Below are 10,413 nucleotides of genomic sequence, written 5' to 3'. Positions count from 1 at the left end.
AGAGAGAGAGAGAGAGAGAGAGAGAGAGAGAGAGAGAGAGAGAGAGAGAGAGAGAACAGGAGTCCGGGAGAGGGGGAGGTCGCATTTTATGCATCAAAGACTGATATAAACCATGTTTCGATATAAACTTACATTCAAATATTTAAATTGGAGAACATGTTGTCTGCAATCCACACATGAACGGATATATGCGTATATCTAACAAGTTCATTTATTTGACTTTCAACATGTTCATGGAGTACTATAATACTGTACAACATGCTACTCGATTGAGGTGTTCAATTTTGGATTTAGTTCACTATTTTGACCTACTGAACAAGCTATTTCATTGAATCGAGATATTTCATTTTGGGTTTGATTCGCGTTTTTGAGTGGGTCAACTATTTGTCACATAGTAAATCGCTAGCAACGAGCATGTAAAAACACATTACTCCCGAGCATCACCTCTCCATCTAAAAAGGAAGTGGCAAGATAATATTTCAAAATTTGATTCGAATCGACTTGGTAAGGTAGACGTGGATGCTCGTTCTCCCAAAATTTGAACGAACCGTTAAACATCCTCTCTGCTCGGTGGAATTCGCCCGAGCAAATAAATGGGAGACGTGAAACTAGGGTCCTATGTGGGACACGCATCAATTGGCCCGTTGTACATCGAGGGTTGGTTCGTAACTTCTTCCAAGCGCGCCTTCTCCTTGGCCGAAATGACATGTGCCGAATAATTCATAAACCATGGTTGGCAAAAGACGCTCTCCTAGCCCGAAATAGCTCGCGCCCACTATTTCAAAACACGCTCTCCTCGCCCGAAATTGCTCGCGCCCACTATAGTTCCAAACACGCCCTCCTCGCCCGAAATCACTCCCGCACACTATTTGGGGAGAAGCAAAGTTACTCTACTATCCCCGACCCTTAGTACACAGACCCAAGCTGAGAAGCCTATAGGCAAGGGTAGAATTGTAACTCCCCCTCACATTTCAGACAAATGCGTCTGTAAGACATGGTTCCACTCCCCTCCCAATTCCCCCCCCGCCCCACCCACCCCCATTCATACCTCGTGTGCGCCAAATCACCTTCTCCCCGGGAAGCCCCCTTCTCCCGAGCCGCGAAACCTTAGCCCCACCTCCATGGCGCCCCCACCGCACCAATTTCACAATCGCCCTCCTCCCTAATGCCAGAGACGTTGTCCATTTGCCGTCGTGCACTGGGCCCTATGCCACTTACTCCATGTTGCTGGTGCTGCCTCAACGACGGCCGCGTGAACTGTACCGAAGCTGATTCACCCCCGCCATTGTTCATGGCACCGGAGCGGCTCCAACTTCGGATCCATCCAGAGTCCTGGCGCTGCTTCCGCATAGCCATCGACCGTCGCGACATCGCTCTTTCCCTGCCGCCGGTCCCCACCGCAACCGCGCCGGCCTCACCGACTCGGCAGCTGGACCTACCTACTTCACCATGCCGCCAGATAGGTTGCACCCTCATCTCAAATCACTTTATTTAGGCGTCAGTTGTCTGAATTTTTATTCTCGGCCAATCGATTCCCAATGGAAAGCAGCACCCCTCGAGGCGGCGGAGCTCCTAAGCTGCCGGTTGGCTGGTGTCTAACGTAAGGGTGCGGGGCCGCAAGTTCACCGCGGAAGAAGCGCTTAGATGGCTATCTTTTAGAGTTGCGTCAGTTGAAGGTACTGTCGCCGCCGGATTTGAATGACGGGGAGTCTTTGTGGATTGGCTCGGGGGCGGCGCAACCACGGCAGTGTTGTGGGGCGGGGAGTGGGGTTTTGGCTGGGGCCACGGACGGCGGAGGTAGGCTACTCTGCCGTTGGTCGCTGGCTCTTCGGGGAAGATTCCAAACAGTGTTAGCCGGGAGGCACAAGACGGCCATCAAGCCATCCGGCGTAGGTCGGACAGTACCAAAATACAATAAAATCGTGTGACCCCAATTTAGTCTTCAGTCAGCACACGTGTGACCACTCTCGTACCTTGGTGTTCATCTCTTAGTGCATTTCTTCAGATCAAAGAGATATGTCGTTCTTAACATTATGCATTATCTGCATCTTCAGACACACCGTCTTCCTACTCACCGCAGCTGCTCCAACAAGGAAAGCATACACCAGAAGGGAGCTATAGTCCCCACTCAACAGTTCCCTGCATCGAATGCGCGTGCCCGACATGGACATCCACAACAACTGCAGGGCCATCGACAAGTCAGCACATGATGCTCACTCCTATGGATGGCAGCCATATAGGTTGTACCCTCATCTTACTTGTGTGAAAAATTTATTGCGTTGTTATTCATCTAAGCATGGAAAATAGATCATCACATTTCACTATATATTCATGATGATCTCTTACGGGTCTTGTTCAAGAGTTCACGCTGTTCCACAGTTCAGCTAAGATACTTGTTCTTTAGGTAACGTTGTTCCATAGTTATCATCCATCAGCCAATGCTATCCCACAGACTGGTGATTATAGTATTATACCACTTCTAGTATTACCTATGTTGTTCTTTAATACTTTTGTGTGCCATCTAGTAAATCTCGAGTACAAATGATACATATTTTGTAGCTTTCATCTATGTTCTCCCTTTAGTTTATGAGACCTGTTGCTGCTAGTTAACCCCAGTCCTACTATTTATGCCGTCTCCTACAGGCAATCGTTACATAAATCTAACTACTAGTTGTCTTCCATCCATGTCAGATATAATTGCACACACTGATATATCCACAAGAACCTCACGGAGCAATGTAAAGGCCAATAAACTTGATGTCAATGATACCCAATATGATGGAACATGTAAAGGCAGTTCTTCAGAAGACTTGTAGAAAGATGATGAATCCTCTTCACCCCACAAGGTGCTTGCTCTAACTTGGCCTGTGATATGGATACAACATGCATATAATGTCCTGGAGTGTATCTACTCTGTTGCAATGCCATGTGCTTAGCTGCTGATCATGCATGTAAATATGTCATGCCTTCCTGTTTTTCAGTACCTATTCCATTCATGATAACATGTTTTCAAATTCAAGTATTGTCATTCTACTCTATCGCAATGCCATCTGCTTAATTTGGACATCATGCTTCTGAATATCTTATGCATTGTTATTCATCAGTATGTACTTCATCTGTCTGCCATACCATGTTTTTTACATTGAAGTGATGTTCTAGTGCTCTGTTGCAATGCCATATTATTTTCCCAATCATAAACATGTATGTTTCCTTAGTTATTTCTGTACGTATTCCGCTAGCATATAGTTTTACATTCAACTAGTCTTTTTTTTGTTGTGTTGTCCTATCGTATCCCTAGCTCTTACACCATACTCCCTCCGTCCGGATTACATGTTGCCAAAATGGATAAAAAATGATGTATCTAGAACTGAAATATGCCTAGACCCATCCATTTTTTTCAGATGGAGGGAATACATGTCAATATGTCATGCCTTTCTATTCTTCAGTACCTATTCCATCTCTCTGTTGTCGCATGTTTTATAATTAGAGCACCATTCTTCTATACAAGGCATGCAAGGGGAAGACGACTATGTTAGAATCTGAAGGGTTACAAACAAGGCCTTTGCAAAAGATCCAAACGCCAGGAGATAATAAACCAACTCAAGTTTTTATAGAAACTGCTCCAGCACAGAGAAACCCAACTCCTGCTGATAATAAGCAGATTCTAGTGGCCAAAGAACTAGTCCGCTCCAGTCCAGCAAAAATATGTCAAATCAATTCTAAGAAGCGTGTGCGTATCCTTGCATCAAGAAATTTTATAGCATGCTGATCATATTTTGTACATGTTTCTTACCCATGTCTCTTTTAGAAAATAAGCTTAACAGATAGAAGAATTTCTGCAATGGTATCGTTTATGAGGAAAGATTCTTGCAGGAATTCTCTGTGCTCCAATGTAGATGTAAGTACCTGTTGTATATCACTATATTTTTACATCAGCGTGTATTTTGTTAATCAGTGTGAATCCCACCTTTATCTGATCTAAATTTAGTTGTAGCAAAATGTATGATTAAAGGCCACAATGTTGATTTTTGTAAGGAAAACTGTCTGGTAGTTTTGCATCCTGAGTTGCATGAGTGTACTATCTCATATCAGTGGGTTTGAATACTTTGGTTCTGCATTGGGTTTTTCAGTGTTTTTTTACTGTGTTGTCCTATCGTATCCCTAGCTCTTACATCATACTCCCTCCGTCTGGATTAAATGTCGTAGAAACGGATAAAACTGGATGTATCTAGAACTGAAATACACCTAGACCCATCCATTTATTTCCGGATGGAGGGAATACATGTCAATATGTCATGCCTTTCTATTCTTCAGTACCTATTCCATCTCTGCTGTAGCATGTTTTATAACTGAATCACCATTCTTCAATATAAGGCATGCAAGGGGAAGACGACTATGTTAGAATCTGAAGGGTTACAAACCAGGTCTTTGCAAAAGATCCAAACGCCAGGAGATAATAAACCAACTCCATTTTTCATAGATACTGCTCCAGCACAGAGAAACCCAACTCCCACTGATAATAAGCAGATTCCAGTGGCCAAAGAACTGGTCCGCTCCAATCCAGCAAAAGAATGTCAACTCCATTCTAAGAAGCGTGTGCGTATCCTCGCATCATGAAATTTTATAGCATTCTGATCATATTTTCTACATGTTTCTTACCCATCTCTCTTTTAGAAAATAATGTTAAACGATAGAAGACTTCCTCCATTAGGATCGTATTTGAGGAAAATATCTTGCGGGAATTCTCTGTGCTCCAATGCCGATGTAAGTACCTGTTGTATATCACTATATTTTTACATCAACATGTATTTTGTTAATCGGCGTGAATGTAACCTTTATCTGATCTAAAATTAGTTGTAGCAAAATGTTAAAGGCGCCAATGTTGATTTTTGTAAGGAAAACTGCCGGGTAGTTTTGCATAATGAGCTGCATGAATGTACTATCTCATATCATGCACATTACTGAATTGTAGTGCTTCTCTGGTTGGCCATTCATTCATTGTGTCAATGTTGCTTTCGTACTACCTTACCTGGCTAATGATAGTTGTGCCATATTGTGTTAATTTGGTGTAGGCTAGTTGCCCAAATGTTTGTTGTGTCAATGTTGCTTTCTTATTATCTGACTTGGCCAATGATAGCAATGCTAGTGTGTTAATTTTGTGCAGGCTGCTGAAGATAAGAAGACAAACTCTGAAAACAGCAAGGCAACCCCATTGTTTCTTTCCAGTAAATCTAGGCCAGGTAATATGGCAATAACTCATGATTAATCTGTTTGGTTCCCGTCCTAATTTATGTTATGATGCAGTGATCGAGACACTCTCCACTATCAATAATACAAGCCTGCCAAAATCGCCATCTGAATCTGTTTAGTATCCTCTGTCTCGAATGCAACAGAATAAATGTATGTTTGTGAACCAATTAATGGCTGAAGCAATGATGGAAATGGTGGATCAATCAGAGGTGCAGAGTCGTGCGACACAACAACTGATCAATGTTTTCAGAGACAGTGTAGCAAAGCAGCAAGAACTTTCCCACATGCTTATGGGTGTCATCTGTGCTGAGGCTGCAGATTGTGACGTTGTAGATGGTTAGGTTCTGCTCATTTATTTGCACTGGCATCAATCTTTGATTGCCAAGTGGATGTAATTTCATGTAATATATGCTGGATGTGCAACGTTATTCCCTATATGCCATACCTTTGCTTGATCGGTTTTGGTCCTGTGCATAATTGCTCGTCGTAATGGGCTCAAATTTGGCCTAAAGACATGTACGAACTTTAGTAGGCCCATTAAGTTAATCGGCTGTTATTAGGCCAAAAGTTAATCGTCGGCCCTCTTACCTCCCGGGTCAATACCAGGCCGACATCGAAGCGGGCAATAGGTGACCCCAATTTATTTCACGGGCCGTTAACATGTCGTTACTAAGTTTGGGCTACATATGGCCCAACTATACTGTAGGCCTTTAGCAGGCCGAAAGAGACAGCGGGCTTGTACTGGACCATGAAGAGCATGGGCCGCTAAGAGGCCGAAAGTCAGGTCGTATTGTAAATGGCCTAACTATGTTGTGGGCCTTTAGCAGGCCGAAAGAGAAACCGGGCTGGTATTGGACTATGACGGGCATGGGCCGTTAAAAGGACAAAACTAAGGTCCGACTACAAATGGCCCAACTCATTTATGGTCCGTTAATAGGCCGAAAGGCACACAGGACCGGGAATTGGCCCAACACTTAAATGGGTCGCTAAAAAGCCAAAACTCAGGTCCGACTACAAATGGCCCAACTGATTTATGGGCCGTCAACAAGATGAAAGTGACACCGGGCCAGAAATTGTCCCAACACTTAAATGGGACGCTAAAAGGCTGAAACTCAGGTGCGACTACAAATGGTCCATCAGATTTATGGGCCGTCAACAGGCTGAAAGACACACCGGGCCGGAAATTAGCCCAACATTTAAATGGGTCGCTAAAAGGCTGAAAGATGTACAACCTGAAAATTGGCCCATCCATTAAATGGGCCGTTAACAGGGCGAAATCTCATCGGGCCGATATTGAGCCCAAATATATAGCGGGCTGTTAACAGGCTCGAACTGACGATGGGCTGCAATGGTGTCAAATCTTTAACGGGCCATTGACGGGCCGAATTGGCACATCTCGTATGGGCCATGGGCTTAAATGGACCTGACACAAGTAGGCCTTATATGGGCCGGCCTGCTAATTTTTACTAGGCTGACCTTTTTCACCGGAATGGGCCACTGTTGGGCCGTGCCACGTGTTGACCTATCATAGGCGCCTCCTGTCCAATGAGTGGATGACATCTGTCCCAACGGTGAGGCAACATGTGTTTCCTGCGGCCAATGATGATTTTACACGTGGAAAATCCCCTTTGGCCCGGGCTGCTAACGGGTTATCGGATCCAAAACCGGACCCGATAGCTTAACGGTGTTCCGTTACGGTGGATGCCACGTGTCGGTCACCCTTGACGAAAGCACTTCTATGATGCGCGATTTATTGTCATGGAAGTGGACACTTCCATGATGATATTTTTGGTAATGTCATGGAACACTTCTACGACAGCACATGTATGACTATCTTGATTTTGTCATAAATTTGTCATGGATGTACATGAATGACAGAAAAGGCGACCTACTGTGACAAACACGTATCATCATGGAAGTGTATTTTTTTGTAGTGCAAGTATCAGCTGGGTTTTGGGCTGCCCCATCTAGGCTTTCTTTTTTAACATGCGCAACCCACGACATGCCGGTTTGTATTTTCTTGAGGGCCGTCATGTATCGACCGACCTATGGACCTCCCATCCATGGTTTTATTTTTCCCGAAACATCGGCAGCCCAATTTATGTATTTGTTTGAAGAAAACGAGAGGTCTGTTCTATTTTTCTATATAAGAATAAGAATGCCTGGTCCAACTTATGTTTCCCTTCTAACTATATTATATATATTTAAATTATTTTATATGTTATTATATATTATTGTTATTGTCATCGTATATTTAACAGATACTTACATATGTAAGAAAACAATATCCCACATCTTATTAACTTATAAAAATAATTTCTTAACAATAAAATCCTGCATTTTTTTGGCAACGAAAATCCTGGTGATTGTGTACAAAATCTTGGTAAGATTTCAGGACCAATGTAATAATAAATCACTTATTATTTAAATATATTTATAACAAAATGCTCAGCCCCTGTTTATTTTTTGATAACATTGCTGCATCGAACCGAACATTATAATTAGAATCAGCCCAGCAAAATCGTGTATTTCGAGAAAGTGCAAATGCCCTGTAATTTTTTAGGAAAAAAATAAATGGGCCACATGGACGCTACATTATTTGTTCACCCAGCCCAACTAATGGACTGTAATCCTAAAAAAATATATCAAATTGATTGTAAATTCTACCCCGCAAAAAAATACTAGATTCTGACAAAATAGGCTGAATATGTGCCACATTTTTGGAGGCTAAAATGTGGGCCAATAGGTCGAGGCCAACGCAAGTCGTTGTCAACTTAGTCAACAAATGATTCTGTCGATGTAGCCGTTGGATTTACATCCAACGACCGGCATCCATCTTCAATCTCTCATCTTCTTCCTCCAGCGCCACCGGGACCACCTGCTCCCACCTCCTGCTGCTAGCAGCTTTTCTTAGCACGCTTCGCTGTGAAGCGCTACCCCACCGTTGGCCAGGCCATCCCTCCACCCCGCCACACCTCATGTTCTTCTCCACCGACTGCCAAACCACACTTACAAAATGCCTCCTTATTACGCGCAAAATAATGATTCCTCCACCTGACAACTGGGACCCACCGGAAGGGCCTCTGTATTTCGCGAAAAACCATTCCCCCCGTTGACAGGTCGGACCCACCAGCTATATCTTCACACGCAAGGAAGTGCCTCTTTATTACGCACAAAAAAATGAATACTCCCCTGCTAGCTGGGACACACCATAGTGGGAGGCTGACTTGTGGATCTACTAAGTTGACGGGGACGGAGGGCTTTGTCAACTTAGTCAATATGAACGATTCTAGCTCCAATGACCATACGATGTCCATCCAACGGCCGTAGTGCTTCTTCAACCTCTGGTCTTCTTGCTCCAGCCGCCCAAACTAGCGTCGGTCGTGCCCCGTGCTCCTGCCTCCCGTGGCTGGCTGTGATGGCACGGGGTCCTCACCGCCCCTTACTACTCCCACCGCTGGCCAGGCCATCCCGCTACTCACCCACACCCCCTGTTATTCTACGGCGAAGGTAGCCTCACACCTCAGTCGAACCAGTGAACCCTCATACTCCTCTCCGCATGGGCATCCACTCTCGTGTCTTCCCCGGCTCCACGTTGTCCCCTTCCTAGGCCTCGTCGTCGTCCATCGCCTTGGCGATCTCAGTGCGGCGTGGTCAACATGGTCAAGGAACGACTTCCATCGGAAGAGTACTGTACGTGGAGAGGCTGACAACTGGGTCCACGGCAGTCGCAAGGAAGTGCCTCCTTATTACGTGCAAAATAATTATTCCTCCACCTGACAGCACGGACCCACCGGACGGGTCATCGTATTTTGCGAAAAAAATGTTTCCCTCCTGACTGCTGGGACCCACCAGCTACATCTTCGCACGCTAGGAAGTGTGTCCATATTACAGGCAAAAAACGATTCACCTACCTGACTGTTGGGACCCACCAGCTACATCTTCGTACACAAGGAAGTGCCTGACAGTCAGGACCCACCTGGTCGAAGCATACATAGCGTTGTCATTCTGGCGGCGAATGTGTACGTACATACTGGTCGATGTAGACGTGTGCACGTGTCGTAGTAGAGGCGTGCACGTGTCATAGTAGAGGCGCGCACGTGTCATTGTAGAGGCGCGCACGTAGCATGTACACATACGTACATCGGCCAGGGTGCAAGAAAGTAAATACGGCCACATACATACATACAGGCAGGGTCTCGAATGCCTACTCGCGCATACGTACGACCAGGGCTCGTGTACATGGCTGGGTCAAAATGGAGAAACTGCGTCGTCGTCATGTTCATGGGGAGCCAACCGGATGGGTTAGAATGGAATGCGTCGTCATGTTCATCGGGAGGGCTTGGATGGAACAACCGATGAAACGGGGCCTAGCGTACCGCAAAACGGAGGAAACGGCCTTGTGTTCGACCGGCCACGGTCAAAATGGGATCATGTTCATCGGGAGGGGTCTAGCATACCGCAAAATGGAGGAAACATACTTCTGTTGGACCTCCTACGGTTGAAATGGGGTCATGTTGGTCGGGAGGGGTATGGCGTACCACAAAACGGACGAAACAGACTTGTGTTGGAGCGCTACGGTCGAAACGAGGTTCCTGTTCATCGGGAGTGGTGTGGCGTACCGCAAAATAGGACTCCACGGGATACTGCTCATCTCCACCGTCGACCTCCTCCAGCCACAATGGGCTACTGTTCTTCCACCATCGACCTCCTCCAGCCTCCACCTGCGACTGTTCATCCACGGGCTCCTGTTCATCCAGCCTCCACCGCGCGCTCCTCCACCGGCAACCCTTCAACCAGCCCTCTCCACGGGGTCCTGTTCAACCACCCCTCCACGGGCTACTATTCATCCAACCCTCCATCGGCTACTGTTCAACAAGCCCTCCATCGGCTACTGTTCAACCTTCCCTCCACGGGGTCCTGTTCATCCAGCCCTCCACGGGGTCCTGTTCATCCACGCCCAACCGGCTCGATCGATCAGGGTCCTGTTCATCCAACCCCCACTGGGAACTATTCATCTAGAGGCAGCATCGATCGGCTTCAGTTAGCAGTAGTAGCATAGGAATCACTCGATCGCTCGGGTTCAGTAACGTGCAGCCTGCAGTGCAATCGCTCGGATTCAGTTAGGAGACGCCTCGCTCGGGTTCAGTTAGAGCCCAATGA

This window comes from Triticum dicoccoides, chromosome 4B, assembly GCF_002162155.2.
Source record: "Triticum dicoccoides isolate Atlit2015 ecotype Zavitan chromosome 4B, WEW_v2.0, whole genome shotgun sequence".
NCBI lineage: Eukaryota > Viridiplantae > Streptophyta > Magnoliopsida > Poales > Poaceae > Triticum > Triticum dicoccoides.
The sequence above is the reverse complement of the archived record's forward strand: the minus strand, read 5'-3'. Positions refer to the sequence as shown.